Source organism: Macaca nemestrina, chromosome 7, assembly GCF_043159975.1.
Source record: "Macaca nemestrina isolate mMacNem1 chromosome 7, mMacNem.hap1, whole genome shotgun sequence".
Lineage (NCBI taxonomy): Eukaryota > Metazoa > Chordata > Mammalia > Primates > Cercopithecidae > Macaca > Macaca nemestrina.
In genome coordinates, this window is record NC_092131.1 from 37,347,985 (window position 1) to 37,364,956 (window position 16,972).

Below are 16,972 nucleotides of genomic sequence, written 5' to 3' on the forward strand. Positions count from 1 at the left end.
TCATTGTTTTGTGTATGTCTTATAGCTTTTTTCTTCCTCATTTCCTCTGTTATTGTCTTCCTTTATATTTCATTTTTTTGGTAGCAAAATGATTGGATTTACTTCTCATTTTCTTCTGTGTATATTCTGTAGTTTTTGTGGTTACCATTGCAGTTACATAAGACATCTCAAAGTGATAGCCTTCCACTTTAAATTGATAACAGCTTAACTTCATTGCGGACAAAATTCTGCTCCTTTACAGCCCTACTCTCCCCAGATATTACTGATGTCACATATTACTTCTTTATATGTTGTATACTCATTAACACAGATCTATTTTTTAAATATTTCTTTCATTAATATTTCAGGCACAAAAATTATAACAGTATAGGTTTGTATATTTGTCTATATACTACCCTTTTTAGAGAACCTTCTATTTTCATAGGGCTTTGTGTTGCTCTCTACATTTCAACTTTAAGGACTCCCTTTAGTATTTCTTGTAGAGAAGGTCTAGTAGTAATAAATTCCCTCAGCTTTTGTTTATTTTGAAGTCTTAATTTCTTCATAATTTTAGAAGAACAGTTTGCCAGATATGGTATTCTTGGTTGACCATTTTTTTTCTTTCATCACTTTGAATATATTATGCTACTCCCTTCTAACCTGTAGTTTCTGCTGATAAATCTACTGATAATCTTATGGAAGTTTCCTTTTATGTGACAAATTGCTTTTCTCATGCTTTCAAGTTACTCTCTTTGTCTTTGACTTTAGAGTTTGATTACAATGTGTTTTGGTGTGATTCTCTTTGGATTTATTCTGGTTAGGGTTCTTTGAGCTCTTGAATCTGTATGTTCTTCTTTTTCCTCAGATTTATGAAGTTTTCAGCCATTATTTCTTCATATAAGCTCTCTGTCCCTTTCTCTCATTCTTTTTCTGAGATTTTAATAATACATATATTAGGCTTCTTGATAGTGTTTTGTAAATTCCTTGGGCTCTCTTCTCTTTTCTTCATTTTTTTTCTTCTTGCTCCTCTGACTCAATGACTTTACATGACCTGTCTTTGAGTTTGCTATTTATTTTGCCCGATCAAGTCTGCTGTTGGATCCTTCTACTATTTTTTAGTACAGTTATTATATTTTTCAGCTACAGAATTTGTTTGGTTCTTTTTTATAATTTCTATCTCCTTGTTGATATTCTCATTTTGTTCGTGCATCATTTCCCTGATTTTACTTAGTTGCTTATCAGTGTTCGCCCAGTCCAGTGTTTGTTATCTTTTAGATAGCATCTTTATGATAGTGTTTGTTATCCTTTTGGTAGCATCTTTATGATAGTTATTTTAAATTCCTTTTCAGGCAACTCATAGATCACATTTCTTCAGAATTGATTTCTGAAGTTTTATTTGATACATTGGGCCATATTTCTCTGTTTCTTTGGATGTCTTAAAATGTTTTGCTAGAACTTGGCCATTTGAAGACCTTTCCCAGTCTTTGGTTTCATACAGGGAAAGACCTTCACCAATCAGCTCTGCTGGAGGATCTAGGACCTCTCAAACCTTTTCTGATCTCTTACTCCTTCTGGTGTCTGCCTGTGGAACTGCGACTCTAACCTGCTACTCACCTCTGTTTTTAGTGGCTTCCAAATGCTTGACCTGGTCCTGTCAGCACTGATTTCTGTTAGGTGAGACAGAAACGAATCCCTTGGGCAGCCCCCAGATAAGCCAGAACATTCAATGCATGGCTCATTCTTCTTTTTCCATCCCTGAGGGTGAAGCCTTGGAGTAAGGGGTTTCTCCGAAGTTGCTCAGGTTTATGCCACAGAGAGGAAAGGACACAGATGGGCACGCCAGATGTTGCAAAATTGTCTATCCATTTTGCCAGAATCCCTTCTTGGTTTTACAATGACCTGGGTGCTGTAGCTTCTCAACCTGTCTCTAGAGTTCTCACAGAGTTATTCTGATCTGTATATTGTTAATTCAGTGTCTCCGTGAGGAAAGGAGGGCCTGTATCTTCCTATTCCACCATCTTACTGACAACACTCTCTCCCACTAAAACCTTTCCATCAATTCCCTTTGGATTTGAGTACCTGAATGGTATAATGTGGTTCCTTTGGTGTCCTAATGTTGAAACTAGGATGTCATCAAGGTTTAATGTGTGAAAGGGGCATTTCAGACCCAGCAAGAGACCCCTTTTCTGAACAGATGGCTATTTCCATGTTCCTCAAATTACACTGTTGACTACCACACATGTTTGAATTGTGTGGGATCACTCTGGTTGCCCTGTGAAAACTATGGAATATGGGTTCAGAATCATGGAGCTCCTGCATATGGCCAGATTTCCTTTCCCTTCTTTTTTACCCAAGATCTTTTCAGATCTGCAAAATTGCATCTGAACTCCTGCAGATTCTGCTAGTGCTACAACAGTCTGTCACCAGCCAAGCTAATCATCCATTATTTATTCCCTGTTCTTGCATTCTGCCCCAGCCCTCCCATATGTAGTGATGCTGAGACTTTGTTGGTAAACTCAGGACTAGAGTGTGGGCCTAAGAGGAAGGTATTTGGGCACAAGGGTGGGTAGGACAGAGAGAAAAAATTAGGATGAACATACAGCTTGATTTCCTCTTAACTCTCTTACAGGAACCAGATAATCTTACACTGGGAATGTAAAATACCTGACCTGTCAAAACCAGAAATTCAGGGCTCTCTAAACTCCTCCAGTAAATAAAAGTTTAGGTTCACTGGTGGGGATTAAATAGGCTATTTAAGGATAATATTGAGAGAAACATAAAAACACATATACCACAGACAGCATTTATTAACAGTTTCCCTTCTTTCTTTACCACAGACAGAATTTATTAACAGTTTCCCTTCTTTCTTTACCTCTTTCTTTTTTTCTTTCTTCTTCAAGTCTTTTTTTTGAGATGAAGTCTTGCCCTGTCGCCTAGGCCAGAGTACAGTGGTGCAATCTTGGCTCACTGCAACCTCTGCCTTCTAGGTTCAAGCAATTCTCCTGCCTCAGCCTCCTGAGTAGCTGGGATTACAGGCACGTGCCACCACACCCAGCTAATTTTTGTATTTTTAGTAGAGACAGGGGTTTCACTATGTTGGTCAGGCTGGTCTCGAACTCCTGACCTCGTGATCTGTTCCTGTCGGCCTCCCAAACTGCGGGGATTACAGGCACAAGCCACTGCCCGGCCCAAGACTTTCTTTACTTTGTATTTGCCAGCAGCTAAGTTGCATTGTAGTTGACAGATACATTTTATCTTCATTAAGTACTTTTCTGTGCTAAGAAGTAAAGAGACTGCATTGTTTCAAGTTGGCTGTTACTTAAGTTTCAAAGTGAATTCCCTCTTTTCTGCCACATACTAAGTTGGCTCTGATAATGCTACTACTTTGTAATATGGGTTCATAATCATGGAGGTCCTGAATATGGCCAGATTTCCTTTCCATTTCTATTACAAAGTAGGAATGTTACTACTTTATAGCATTAACAGAGTCAACTTAGTATGTGGAAAAACAGAAGGAAGGTCTAAAGAAGAATTCAGAATCAGAATTGTTAGATCTGAATTGTGGGGCTGAAGAGCAGTTCAAAGTTGTTGTGGGAATTGGGGCCTCTCAGACAACTAGTTAGAGGGAAAGTACAAAAAAAGAGGCCAAGTATTCATTTTCTAGTCTAACCCATTAGCTTAGAGACTTTCGGGAGTACCATACTCAGGATTTATTTAAAATGTATTTTTAAAAATTATGGTTACTTCCTTTACCAATCCTCTTTCAGTAAAAAAAAAAAACAAAAACAAAAACAAACAAACAAAAAACCAGAGAAAGGTGAAATATTTTTCTTTCTTTTTTTTCTTTTTGTCCCGATATATCTGGGGTTTGGAATTCTTCCTGAGCACTAACAAGGAAATCTAGCCAGCCTTATGCTCCTTTGAGCCAAAGGAAGAGCCAATAGAATACTGCTTGGTGAAGCAGATGCTGCCATTGGCAAAGGAAGCTTCTGCTGTATGGAAAGGTGCTAGATTCTTCCAGAATCTAGCTGGGGAGAGTGGGGTGACTCAGTCCTTTTCCTGTACCTTTAGGGTTGAAAAATAAACCTTTCTGCCTCATTTTGGTTCTGAGCCAACCTGTAATGTTTCACCTGCCCCTTCCTCCTCAGCTACTTCCAATGCTCAGGCCAAAGAACTTGTTAAACCAAGTTGAATATAAAGTTTCTAAACTTAAATATCCTAATATTATAAAGTCAATATATAATTCAAAGCCATAATTTTAGCAGTATATCTTATGTGAAATAAAGTGTGATAAGCCGCCTTGTTATAAGAACAAATCACGGAATCTTTGTATAGATGGCCGGGGTGAGTAAGAGAAGAGGGTCCTTAGAGGTCACCTAGGCCGACGTGTGGTGATTACAGTGAAGTCTCTGAAGTTAGACTTTTCGTATTCAAATCCTGGTTCTGCCACTTGTCACTTGTGTTCACTGAGCAGGTGACAACTTCTTTAGGCTTCAGTTTCCTTCTCTTAAAAATGGGGACAATTGGCTGGGTGCAGTGGCTCATGCCTGTAATCCTAGTGCTTTGGGAGGCCAAGGTTGGCAGATTGCTTGAGCTCAGGAGTTTGAGGCCAACCTGGGTAACATGATGAATCCCCATCTCTACAAAAAAAAAAAAAAAAAAAAAAAAAGCCAGGCGTGGTGGCTTGTGCCTGTAGTCCCAGCTATTTGTGGGAGCTGATGCAAGAGGATCACTTGAGCCTGGGAGGTTGAGGCTGCAGTAATCCATGTTTGTGCCATTGCACCCCAGCTTGGGTGACAAAGTGAGACCCTGTCTCAAAAAAAAAAAAAAAAAAAAAAAAAGAAAGAAAAGAAAAAGAAAAAATGGGGATAAAACTGTTGGGAGGAGTAAATGCTAAAATCCTGGTCAAGTGGTCAACTGTTTCCATTGAATTCCTAGGGCATAGTGAATACTTCACACAAGTTAGTTATTGTTGAGGTAAGTATTGTCACTGACACAAGTAAAAGATAAAAAATAGGAGCCAGGGTAGCATTGTTGTTAGAGTGTTGGCTCTGTGACCTTGGGAACACTATTTAACCTCTCTAAGCTCCAGTATCCTCTCATAGCATTGTTGTGAGGCTTACATGAAAGAATATTGTCTCTATTTAGTTTAATATCAGCCCAACGTCAGTGGTTACTATTTAGTCAAAACTGAGACACAGAGAGATTTACTGCCAAACTAGAAAAACACTGTGATGTTCCCTAAAAATGGAAGGGGGAGCAGGAGGATGTAGAGGAGTTGGTGTTGAAGGAATCCCACTAACGTTTTGTGGTCAACCTAACTTACGTTTAGGCAAGGGCTTGCCACCATGCTAGTCTGGGCTGGGCTCTTCTTTACTGGAAGAATGCCTAATTTTTTTGCAGTGATGAATTAGCATTAGAGAAGGGAGTTCATGGGACTATTTATGTGTCTGTGGCAGCTGCAAAGAAAGGAGAGGTTCGGACATTACCCTATTTTAAACACTTAAAAAGCTAGGTGCTATTGTTTCTGAAAAACAAGGTAACCTTCATTATCACTCTAAGTCACTTTTTTCAAATGTAGCCCAGTTTGGCGATTACAGCGAGGACTCAGTGATATAATGAACTGCCTGGAATGAAAAGTGTCTAGAAGAGCTTGGCAGATAGGACTTGCTTCGTAATAAACACCAGGTTTTGGGAGGTCCTCATTTAGCAAGTAAGGCTAGGATATCAGAAAAGTATTTTAACTCAAGCCCACAGCAGGACAATAAAAAATATCTATACAACTGATTTCCTTTCATATTATTGATTCAACCACCACTGTGTTCTGCTATATCCTCAGTGGCTGCTAGGACTCCCAAGTTTATATATGGGATTCATGGATTTTTCTTAGTTATATTTGTCCTGTTGACATCTTCACTTGGAGGATCCACTGGCACTTCAAACACAACACACCTAAAACTAAACCCAACTATTCTACCCTCTTTTCCAAATTGCTCTTTCAACTGTTTTGTATCTCAGTAAATCACCCAATTGCCAAGCTAGATAATTTGAATTCTTTTTCTCCTCACCCCATGTTTTTCACCAATTCCTATTCATTCTACCTCCTAAATATCATTTTATTTAGTTAATTTATTAGTTTATTTCTTTTTACTGTTACTGTTACTTACTTAGCATAGGTCATTGTCTTTTCAGGCTTAGATTATGATAACACATTTCTAAATTGAAATCTTGCCTCCTTGTCACTTGCCTCTTTAAAATCTTTCTTTAGTGTCCCACTGCTCTCAATTCCTTGGCATAGTTTACAATGATCTTATTTCTGATTTCTGCTACAATCTTCTCTTCTCCAGTCTTCTCATATATTCTATGTTCCAGCTATTCCGAACATTTTCCATTTTCTTTTTCTCTCTTGCCTCTTGGCTTTGGTTCATGCTCTTCCTTCTGCTTGCATTTTCTTACCTCTCCTTTTCACTTGGCTAGCTCCTACTAGTCTTTCATTGTTTCTGCTTAAACATCCCTTCCTCTAGGAAGACTTCCCCATTCTCCCATATGTGTTTAGTACCCTCTCCTCATGCTCTCAGACTACTCTGCTTCCTCCCTCATAGCTCTGATTACAATACGGTTTATGAGTGTTTTTGTCTGTATCCCTCACTAGACTGAAATGTTGAGACTATGTCTATCTTATTCACTGCTATTTCTCCATCACCCAGCACAGTGATTGGCACATTATAAATATTTTTTGAGGTTACATTGTAATATTTTTTGATTGAATTAAAAAATAATAACAAAAATATCCTTTTATAGTTTAGGGCTTTTGAGGTTAAATAAGCCACACTTAGTAATGTTAACATGCAATCAGAAATGGAAAGATCCTGAAGTTCTCTCTTGACCTGCATTCCCTGCAAGTTCATCATTGGGAATTATCATCCCGGTGCATGTAACCTATAGACAAGAGGGAGTGAGTCAAGTGCATGATGCATGAGTCTTGGGTTATAACAACAGCTTGAGGTGTCAAAAGTTTTCATTTTATACAGATTCAAGAACCTACAAAGTCACTGAGATTCTCATGAGAAAACTTAGAAATGACATTTGACCCACTATTTTGCATTGAATCACCAATAAATATTTACTGAATATGTCACAGTATGTGTTGCACCATATTCCGAATATCAGACAAAAATCCTGGCCTTTGAGCTTTTGTTCACACACACACACACACCCCTCTTTATTTTATTAAAAAATTTAAATTTATTGTTTTAATTGACATATTGTTATTGTACATATTTATGAGGTTTATTTTAATGTTTCAATACCTATTTATGTTGTAGAATGATCCAATTAGAGTAGTTAATGTATCACCTTTTGTATTTATCATTTCTTTGTGGTGAGATCATTCAAAAGCCCCTCTTCTAGCTATTTTATAATATGTGATATTTTACTATTAATTGTATTCACCCTATTGTGCAATAGATGATCAGAATTTGTTCCTCCTATCTAATCATAACTTTATATCCATTAGCCAACCTCTCTTATCCTCCCTTCCTCATTTCTCTCCCCAGTATGTGGTAACCACTGTTCTGCTGTTTCTATTATACCAATTTTTTTTTTTTTTTTTTTTAGATTTCACATATGAACCTGCAGTATTTCTCTTTCTGTGTCTGGCTTATTTCACTTAACATGATGTCCTCCAGTTTCATCTCCGTCATCACAGATGACAAGATTTCATTCTTTTTTATGGCTGAATAATATTCCATTGTGTCTATATACCATATTTTCTTTATCCATTTATTTGTTTTTGGACATATAGGTTTTTTCTATATCTTGTAGAATTCGGCTGTGAATCCATCTGGTCCTGGATGGGGTTTTTTTTTGTTAGAATTTTAAAATTACTGATTCAATTTCATTACTCATTGTTGGTCTGTTCAGGATTTCTGTTTCTTCCTGGTTCAATCTTGGAGGGTTGTGTGTTTCCAGGAATATATCAATTTCCTCTAGGTTTTCTAGTTTGTGTATATAAAGGTGTTCATAGTACTCTATGAGGATCTTTTGTATTTCTGCGTTACCAGTTGTAATACCACTTTTCACATTTTTGGTTACACTTATTTGAATCTTCTCTTGTTTTTTCTTGTTTAACTAGAAGTCTATCAATTTTACTTATCCTTTCAAAACACCAACTTTTTGTTTTGTTTATCTTTTGTGTCATATTTTTGGTCTTGATCTCAGTTAGTTCCTCTGTCATCTTTATTTTTTTTCTTCCACTAGCTTTGGTTTTGAATTGTTCTTGTTTTTCTACTTCCTTGAGGTGTGACATTAGATTATTAATTTGTGATCTATCTTTTGATGTAAGCATGTAATGCTATAAACTTTCCACTTAAGACTGCTTTTCTTCTATCCCAGAGGTTTTGGTATATTGTGTCTTTATTTTTATTTCTTTTGATGATTTTAAAAAATTTCTGCCTCAATTTGTTTACCCAAAAGTCATTCAGGAGCAAGTGGTTTAGCTTCCAAGTTTGTGTAGTTTTGAAAGTTCCTCTTGGTATTGATTTCAAATTTTATTCCACTGTGATCTAAGAAGACACTTGATATGATTTAGGTTTTTTTAAAACAAATTATTGATACTTGCTTTGTAGCCAAACATATAGTCAATTTGGGAAAATGTTCCATGTAGAGATGAGAAGAACGCATATTCTATGGTTGTTGGATAGGATGTTCTTTTTTTTTTTTTTTTTTTTTTTTTTGAGACGGAGTCTCGCTCTGTCGCCCAGGCTGGAGTGCAGTGGCGCAATCTCGGCTCACTGCAAGCTCCGCCTCCCGGGTTCACGCCATTCTCCTGCCTCAGCCTCCCGAGTAGCTGGGACTACAGGCGCCCGCCACCTCGCCTGGCTAATTTTCTTGTATTTTTAGTAGAGACGGGGTTTCACCATGGTCTCGGTCTCCTGACCTTGTGATCCGCCCACCTCGGCCTCCCAAAGTGCTGGGATTACAGGCGTGAGCCACCACGCCCGGCCTAGGATGTTCTTTAGATGTCCATTAGGTCCATTTGGTCTAGAGTCCAGTTGAAGCCCAGAGTTTCTTCGTTGATTTTCTGGCTCAGTGATCTGTCTAGTGCTGTCAGTGGGATGCTGAAGTCCTCCACTATTATTGATACTCTGTTGAAGCAGCACGAAATGGATTAAGATATCCCCAATATCCAAACAGAGAAATGCTTGCAAAACTTTGAATATGTCAGGATGCTTTATGCTCACATATTTCCTTTCCTCTTCCTTTCTCCTTTCTTCTTCCCTCTCACATGTCATCTCGTATATGAAACCGTTGCTGAAAACCCCACCTTGTTGCCGTCATTATTTTCTAGGTAGAATATTTTAATGCCTAGAGTATAGTAATAAATATTCACAATGATTAATTTTTGAACAAATAAACAAATGGGTATGCCCTTCATTCACTAGTAGGGAAATGTTTTTTGGCAGGAGTGGTGGCTCAAGCCTGTAATCCTAGCACTTTGGAAGGCCAAGGTAGGAGAATTCCTTGAGTCCAGGAGTTTGAGACCAGCCTGGGCAACATAGTGAGAATCCATCTCTACAATTTTTTTTTTAAAGTTAGCTTGGCATGGTGGTGCGTGCCTGTAGTCCCAGTTACTCAGGAGGCTGAAGTGGGAGGATTGCTTGAGCCTGGGAGGTTGTGGCTGCTGCGAGCCGTGATTGCGCCACTGTACTATAACCTAGGTGACAAAGCAAGACACTATCTCAGGAAAAAAAAAAAAAAAAAAAAGGTCAAATATGTTTTTAAGGCTACACCCCTGTCTAGGAGAGCTTGTTCCTTCCTAATGGGTTTCAATTACCCCCTCTATATAACTAACTTCCAAAAGTTCCAGTTCTGTATCTCTTATTGCTTCCCAGATATTCTGATGGGAGAAATAAACCAGAGGCAGGGATAGTAATCAGAAGTCTATTACAATAATCTAAGTGAGAGGTGATAAGAATGAAAATTGGGGACACGTTTAAGAGATATCTGAGCTATGAGTTGCCTCCAAGGCAGATGGGGGAGACTCTTGCCAGTGCTCTGAAATTACACAGCATGTGCTACTGCCTACTTTTCCTGTGGCGAAGACTGACACAGTGAATGCTGACAGGACTGAGGAAGGTCAAATATTTTCAGAGCCCCATTCTTTTTTCCTTTATTTTTCTTTTCAAAGTCTGATGGGTAGGGAATCAGCAGAGTTAGGAAATGAAAAAGAAAATTTCAATTTCTCTTTTCTGTACCCAAGCCCTGGGTCTGATGTTTGGTCTTTGCTTCCCAGATATATAAAATCAAAATAGCCAGTGCCCCTAGAAATTGCCTGACATTAAGCCAAAACATCCCCTTACGCTGTTTATTCACAATGTATGGCTTTTGGCAGATTGGCATACTGGACCTGAATTCACCTCTATTTATTACCAGATATGGATACTCTTGGAGCGTGGGTCCAGGACTCAGTCCCATGTGTGATATTTCAGGCCCTCCCATAGGCAATTACAAGGTGTTGCATGGCAGGCCTCATAAGAGGAGCTGCTCTCCCCACATCTAACTTATTGTACCACCAGTGCATTGTAGTTTTCTGGAAGGAGTTGCAGTTGAGGACTTAGGCTCCTTTGAACTGCAGTGCTAAGTATGCATAACTGCATTTCCAGCTCAGGCACCTCCATTCAGAAGCCTCTTGACTGGGGCCTCTCTTGAGATACTTCCCAGGCACCTCTGCTGAGACCTTGTTATTGTGGGCCTTGGCTGAGACAGTTTTATCCATTTTGACTCCAGACCTTTTCACTCCTAGCTCTTCTCCCCCTTTCTTTCCATGGCCCTATAAGTCCATAAAAAGCAGGAATCTTTTGTTTGGGGCTCCTCGGAAATGAAATGATTTCCCTTACCTGTGCTTCCATTTGACTATTGCCTGGCACTGTTCTATTGGGAAAAAACAGTAGGGAACCAGTGCCTTTCTCTTTTGACTCTTGCCTGCACTGTCACAACCAATGAATTGGTAGTTATTTTCAGTTTGGCTTGTTGTCTTAATTGGTCACCTCAACACATGGTAGCCTGGCACACATCTGTTTGGTTTCCCTGTCTTTTAAGTAGGAATATTCCATTTTAACCCTCTTTTATTATGGGCTCTGTGCTCTTTGAAATGAGAAATTTAATTATTTTTATTATTATTATTACTTTGAGACAGGGTCTTGCTTCGTCATACAAGCTGGAGTGCAGTGGCGCAATCACAGCTCACTGCAGCCTTGACCTCCCCAGGCTCAGGTGATCCTCCCACCAGACTAATTTTCATATATATGAAAATATGAAAAACTATATAAAATACATATATTTTATATATAACTATATTATATATTATTTATGTATTTATATATTATATATATTACATTATATAATATAAAATATAAATATAAACCATCCCACTACTGATCAGCATGGGAGTTTTGACAGAGGTTTCCAACCTGGGCCGGTTCACTCCTCCTCAGGCAACCTGATTGTCCCCTGCTCACAAGGGGTCATTATATAATATATAGAATAACACATAGACATGTGTAATATATTAATTATATATTACTTATATAATATATATTATATATTATATATATATAATATATATATATATTTGTGGAGACGGGGTTTCGTCATGTTGCCTAGGCTAGTCTCCAACTCCTGGGCTCAAGCTATCTGCCCACGGTTTCCCAGAGTGCTGGGATTACAGGCATGAGTCACCATACCCAGCTGAGAACTTTTATTGAATATACCATATATTCTACATTTTCTTTTCATTTTAGTGAGATGCAAATATTAGAAGAAAAGAACAAAGAATTCAGATGTACATTAGACTACATTTGATTGTATAATAAAACCTCTAAAATGAGACAAATATTTTTCTTGGCTCACAGAATAATGTGACTAATTTTAGCCAGATGGAGTATGATTATGAATTAGCTACATGTAAATGAGATTTGAGACACTAAGCAATGACCCACTTCATAACTTTAAATTATACAGATGAGAGTCTTTGCCCCATGGTGGTTTAATTATTTTCTTGGAAGACATTACACATCTTCATTCAGAAGCTTAATGAATTTTACAATTACTCTTTCCTCTGAAGTCACAAGTGATGATGCCCCATCTGGATTGGTAAAGAACTCACAGCAAGAAAAATTATTGATGTGGAAAAACTCAGGACAGCATTCCTTGGTGACCACTTACCACTTTTGCATTTGCCCAGCAGCCCATTGAAGCGCTTGCACCTGTGTGCCTGGGGAAGCTGGGGAGAATATATCTTCTTTTACCCCTCCAAGGTCTGTATCTTTATTACTTTGATAGTTCCTGCCTTAGTTTAGTTCACCATCACCTCTCGTCTGGATTATTAGGAACTATTCCTTAATATGCATCCAATCCACCCTCCACCCTGACATCTGAGTTCTCATTCTCCAAATGCAAGCCTTCATTGATTAGCCAGTGCCTTCAGGATCAAATCAAAATTCCTAAGTGCAGAAGAGCCCTAGCAAACTAGACCCAAATGTCCCTTCCAGTCTCGTCTTCCAGCACTGTCACATTGTATGCACAAGGCACCATGTATTTGCTCCTCTTGGAAGAAAATCCCTCCCACTTCTGTGACTCTTTACCAGCTCCTCACTCTCCTCCAGCCAGAGAAAAGCATCCTTTCCCTTTCCTCTACCAGAAAAATCATACTCAACTTTCAATACCTAGTTCAAATTTCAGTTGCTGTGTTCAATATGTTAGAGGCAGAACAGCAAAATGGGAAAGAGTAAGGATTCTGGACACTTGTGCTCCTCCATTGATCACATTTGTAAGATTGAGTGACTTGTTTAACTTTCCTAAGTTTCTGTTTTCTTACATGTAAGTTGGAGACTTAACAGTAACTACCACATCAGGTTATTGGGAGGATTAAATGTGACAATATTTCTAAAGTACTTAGGACTGTGCCTGGCATATCATAGGTACTTAACATGTGAACATTAACTATTATTCTAGTTTTGCTGCCATTTTCTCAACCCAGTTATATTTTGGCTTAGCTGACTTTAAGAAACTTAATTTAATTAATTAATTTATTTTTGAGACAGGGTCTCGTTATGTTGCCCAGGCTGGGGTGCAGGAGCTGTTCACAGGCGCCATCCCACTACTGATCAGCAGGCGAGTTTTGACAGAGGTTTCCAACCTGGGCCAGTTCACTCCTCCTCAGGCAACCTGATTGTTCCCTGCTCACAAGGGTCATCATATTGATGCCAGACTTAGTGCAGACATCCAGTGGGCTTCAGGCACTACAGACTAGAACTCCTGGACTCAAGCAATACTCCCCCCAGTCTCCCAAGTAACTGGGACTACTAGCATGCACCACCACACCCAATTAAAATGGCTTTTATACCTAGAATTGTATTAGCTTGGGTGAATTGAATAACCAAAGTAACAGCATTACCAACTCTAGTTCATTTATTCCTTAATATTTACCACAGCTGCATCTCATGGAGTGTGGTTTGAACAAGTTGTATTGAACTGCCGTGTGGCAGTGACCCTTGTAAGTATAACTCTGTCAAGAACTATTAATCTGGGCTCAAGCTTTTGTATTTTGGGAATTCTGAGAGTCTGGTCAGGTATTTCTAGTGCTTTGCTTTAATAATAAGAAATATGAACATCACCAAATAATTTAAAGATTCTACTTGTTCCTTGAGAGGGCAAAGCAACTCCTAAATGCCGAAGAAGATGAAAAACTAAAGAAGGAGGTGGACAAATCCACTTGGTTGGTTTTGGGTAATTTATTATGGGGAACTTACGGACAGAAGTGTGGTTTTGGGCATACGCAAGATAGGTAGATCTCTGTACTTTAAGCCCCAGACCCAGGGCTTATATTTTGAGAAGAAAGCATACATGCTCTGGAAGCCAGTTTTGGGCATCACAGCCTGTGATTTCTGTGACAACAAGCGTTGTTTTGGAGGAAACCTACAATAAGTAGATGTTTCTACATAAAGAGTAATACATCAGCTAGCCATTTTGGAAGCATTCCCAAACTCAGGGTTAATTAGAAGTTACATGGCAGGTTCACCTTTAAAATAAAGTAACTCTTGTCCCCATAATACCTTTGTAAAATCTTCCTACCTATGTTGACTATGCCTGTATGGAGACAAATACTTTTATTGAATTTATACATACAAGGCTTATTTTCATTACCACTTCGAACTTATTCAATCTAATTTCATATCTGATTTATTTCCATTTCGACTATACCTCAAAGTCAAATTTATTTTCATTCTATATTAAAATATACAATGATCACTATGATTTCCAATCTTGCTTTTGAGATCTGACAAATTCTTATGTGAAAATATAGTTTTCTGGTAAGAGGAGTAATAGATTTGCAACAAAAATTATGAATTACTTGTTTTGATGTATATATGTGTATGTGCATGTCTTATTCATCTAAAACACAACCTTAAGCATGTTAAGAATAGAAGCCTTTCCCCATTATTCCACACCTCCAATGGGGGCTTTAGAGTTGACTGATATTCTATAAAATTACAACATCTATTACATCACTTTTCACTTTGTATTACAGTATTGGATTATATGGCCATTCTGTACCTGCCCACAACTGAGAGCTGAATGCATAAATAAATGAAGACTGAAATGGTTTGTTTGAGTGATTTGTCCATGAATCAGACAAATATTTTCAGGTTTGTACATAGCATATATATATATATATATATATATATATATATATATTTTTTTTTTTTTTTTTTTTTTTTTTTTTTTTTGAGACGGAGTCTGGCTCTGTCACCCAGGCTGGAGTGCAGTGGCGCGATCTCGGCTCACTGCAAGCTCCGCCTCCCGGGTTTACGCCATTCTCCTGCCTCAGCCTCCCGAGTAGCTGGGACTACAGGCGCCCGCCACCTCGCCCGGCTAGTTTTTTGTATTTTTTAGTAGAGACGGGGTTTCACCGTGTTAGCCAGGATGGTCTCGATCTCCTGACCTCGTGATCCGCCCGTCTCGGCCTCCCAAAGTGCTGGGATTACAGGCTTGAGCCACCGCGCCCGGCCCATAGCATATATTTTTTAAAGCCCTGAATGTTAACACATATACAATATGGTTTTACGTTGTTTACATGGGTTTACTATATATCCAAAAATTATATACATTGATACTCTTCATTTGCTTATACCTTGAAGATGACTTATAGCACAAACTGGAGACAAGAAAAGACACTGTATTATAAAGTATATTATTTTCAACCTTTTTTTTCCCCTGCTGTTAAGGTTTATTTGGCTGATAGTGAAGTTTTAAAATCTTCCTATATTTTTTATTTTTATTTTTATTTTTTGGTTTTTGAGACAGAGTCTTCCTCTGTCACCCAGGCTGGAGTGCAGTGGCATGATCTCAGCTCACTGCAACGCCTGCCTTCTGGATTCAAGCGGCTCTCCTGCCTCAGCCTCCTAAGTAGCTGGGATTACAGGCGCACACCACCACACCAGGCTAGTTTTTGTATTTTTTAGTACAGACAGGGTTTTACCATATTGGCCAGGCTGGTCTCAAACTCCTGACCTCAGGTGATCCGCCTGCCTCGGCTTCCCAAAGTGTTGGGATTATAGGCATGAGCCACTGTCCCAGCCTAAAATCTTCTTTTAATCCTGATCTGTGAAATGACATTGAATCTTACTCTTGGCCACCCACAGAAATGTAAAGAATTAGCTCACTTTATGTATGAAAATCACATAAAGCCATACTCACATGGACAGACACTGGTGGGGAAAGGGTCATTTTCATCTGGCAGGAAATGGAACAAAAACCCAGAAATTTTTTTCCTATTAATAAATATCTTGTAAATGTTCTTATATAAATATACACCATACATGAGCCTATGAAAATGAAATATTTCTTTATGTCCACATATTATAGATTTAGAAATAAATATAAACTTCAGGAAAACTCAACAGGAGATAATTATAAGAGAATACAAACAACATAATTACTAGGAAGACAAGCCTGGGGTCAGGATTACCAGGTGACCAATCCCAGGGGAAAATAACATGAAGGTGAATTGGGATATAGAGTCAGCTATATAGATTCATCCAATTAGCCAAATGCCTGGGCAGCTAGGTGTCTGAGAAGTAGTGGAATTGAACATGATATTTTATGGTGGCTTAAGAAAATTTCCTAACAAGTCAACAGAGAAATGATGAAGAGTAGGGGACTATTTGCTGACATGTTATTTCCTGTTTCCTGCCTTCCCCCTACCCGCCTATTTGTCTCCAACTAAAATTTCATTAATCACCAATTGTCAGCATCTGCAGAATAACAAACTTTTGTTTAGTTTTTTTTTTTTTACATATTCTAATCTTGCTTGCACATGAGTAGAATTTTTCAGATAAATGTATATTTGTGTGTATGCATGTGTGCATACACATTTGCTGTCCTGTGTGTGGGTTAAGGGTGTGAATGAGGATAGAGACACAATAACATTCCAAGTTTCCAGGTAGAATGATGTCCAAAGACCCAGAGACATAAACATCTCAAGCAGTTTGGGGATCTGTGAGAAGCTCAGTGTTGCAGGGGTTCAGTGTGTGCAGTGGTGATTTGGGGTTGAGAGATAATGCTGAAAAGTAGGTTGGGGCCCATTTACATTTCATGTTGTGGGCTGAAAATAGAGTTGGTAAAGCTTTTAGAGCAAGAAAACACTATTTATAGAAAAATTACCCTGGCAACAATGTTCAGGCAAGACAGAATGGGCATTGGGATGGAAAGAATAGCAGTGAAGATGCAGAGGAGAAGCCTGATTTGAGACAGGAGCCTGAGAAGACTTGGCACTAGATTAGTGAGGGAGGTAAGGAAGAGGGAGTGGCAAGGTTTCTTAGTAAGATCAAGAATACAGGTAAGAGTGAATCTCTTGTACTTTGAAACAGAACAGCAAGTTGGGGCTATCCAGTATGCAGTTACAAATATGTTCCTGGGGCTCAGGAGAGAG

General features: G+C 38.5%; 1 pseudogene across 1 annotated transcript in view; it reads left to right on the forward strand.

The window, feature by feature from the left end:
* The window catches only part of LOC105494314 (large ribosomal subunit protein eL22 pseudogene), a 41,434-nt pseudogene that overhangs the window by 20,332 nt on the left and 4,130 nt on the right, over positions 1 to 16,972 (forward strand). The window contains exon 3 of the transcript XR_011625788.1: positions 12,104 to 14,687. The product of XR_011625788.1 is annotated as a large ribosomal subunit protein eL22 pseudogene (transcript). The remainder of the gene's footprint in view (positions 1 to 12,103; positions 14,688 to 16,972) is intronic.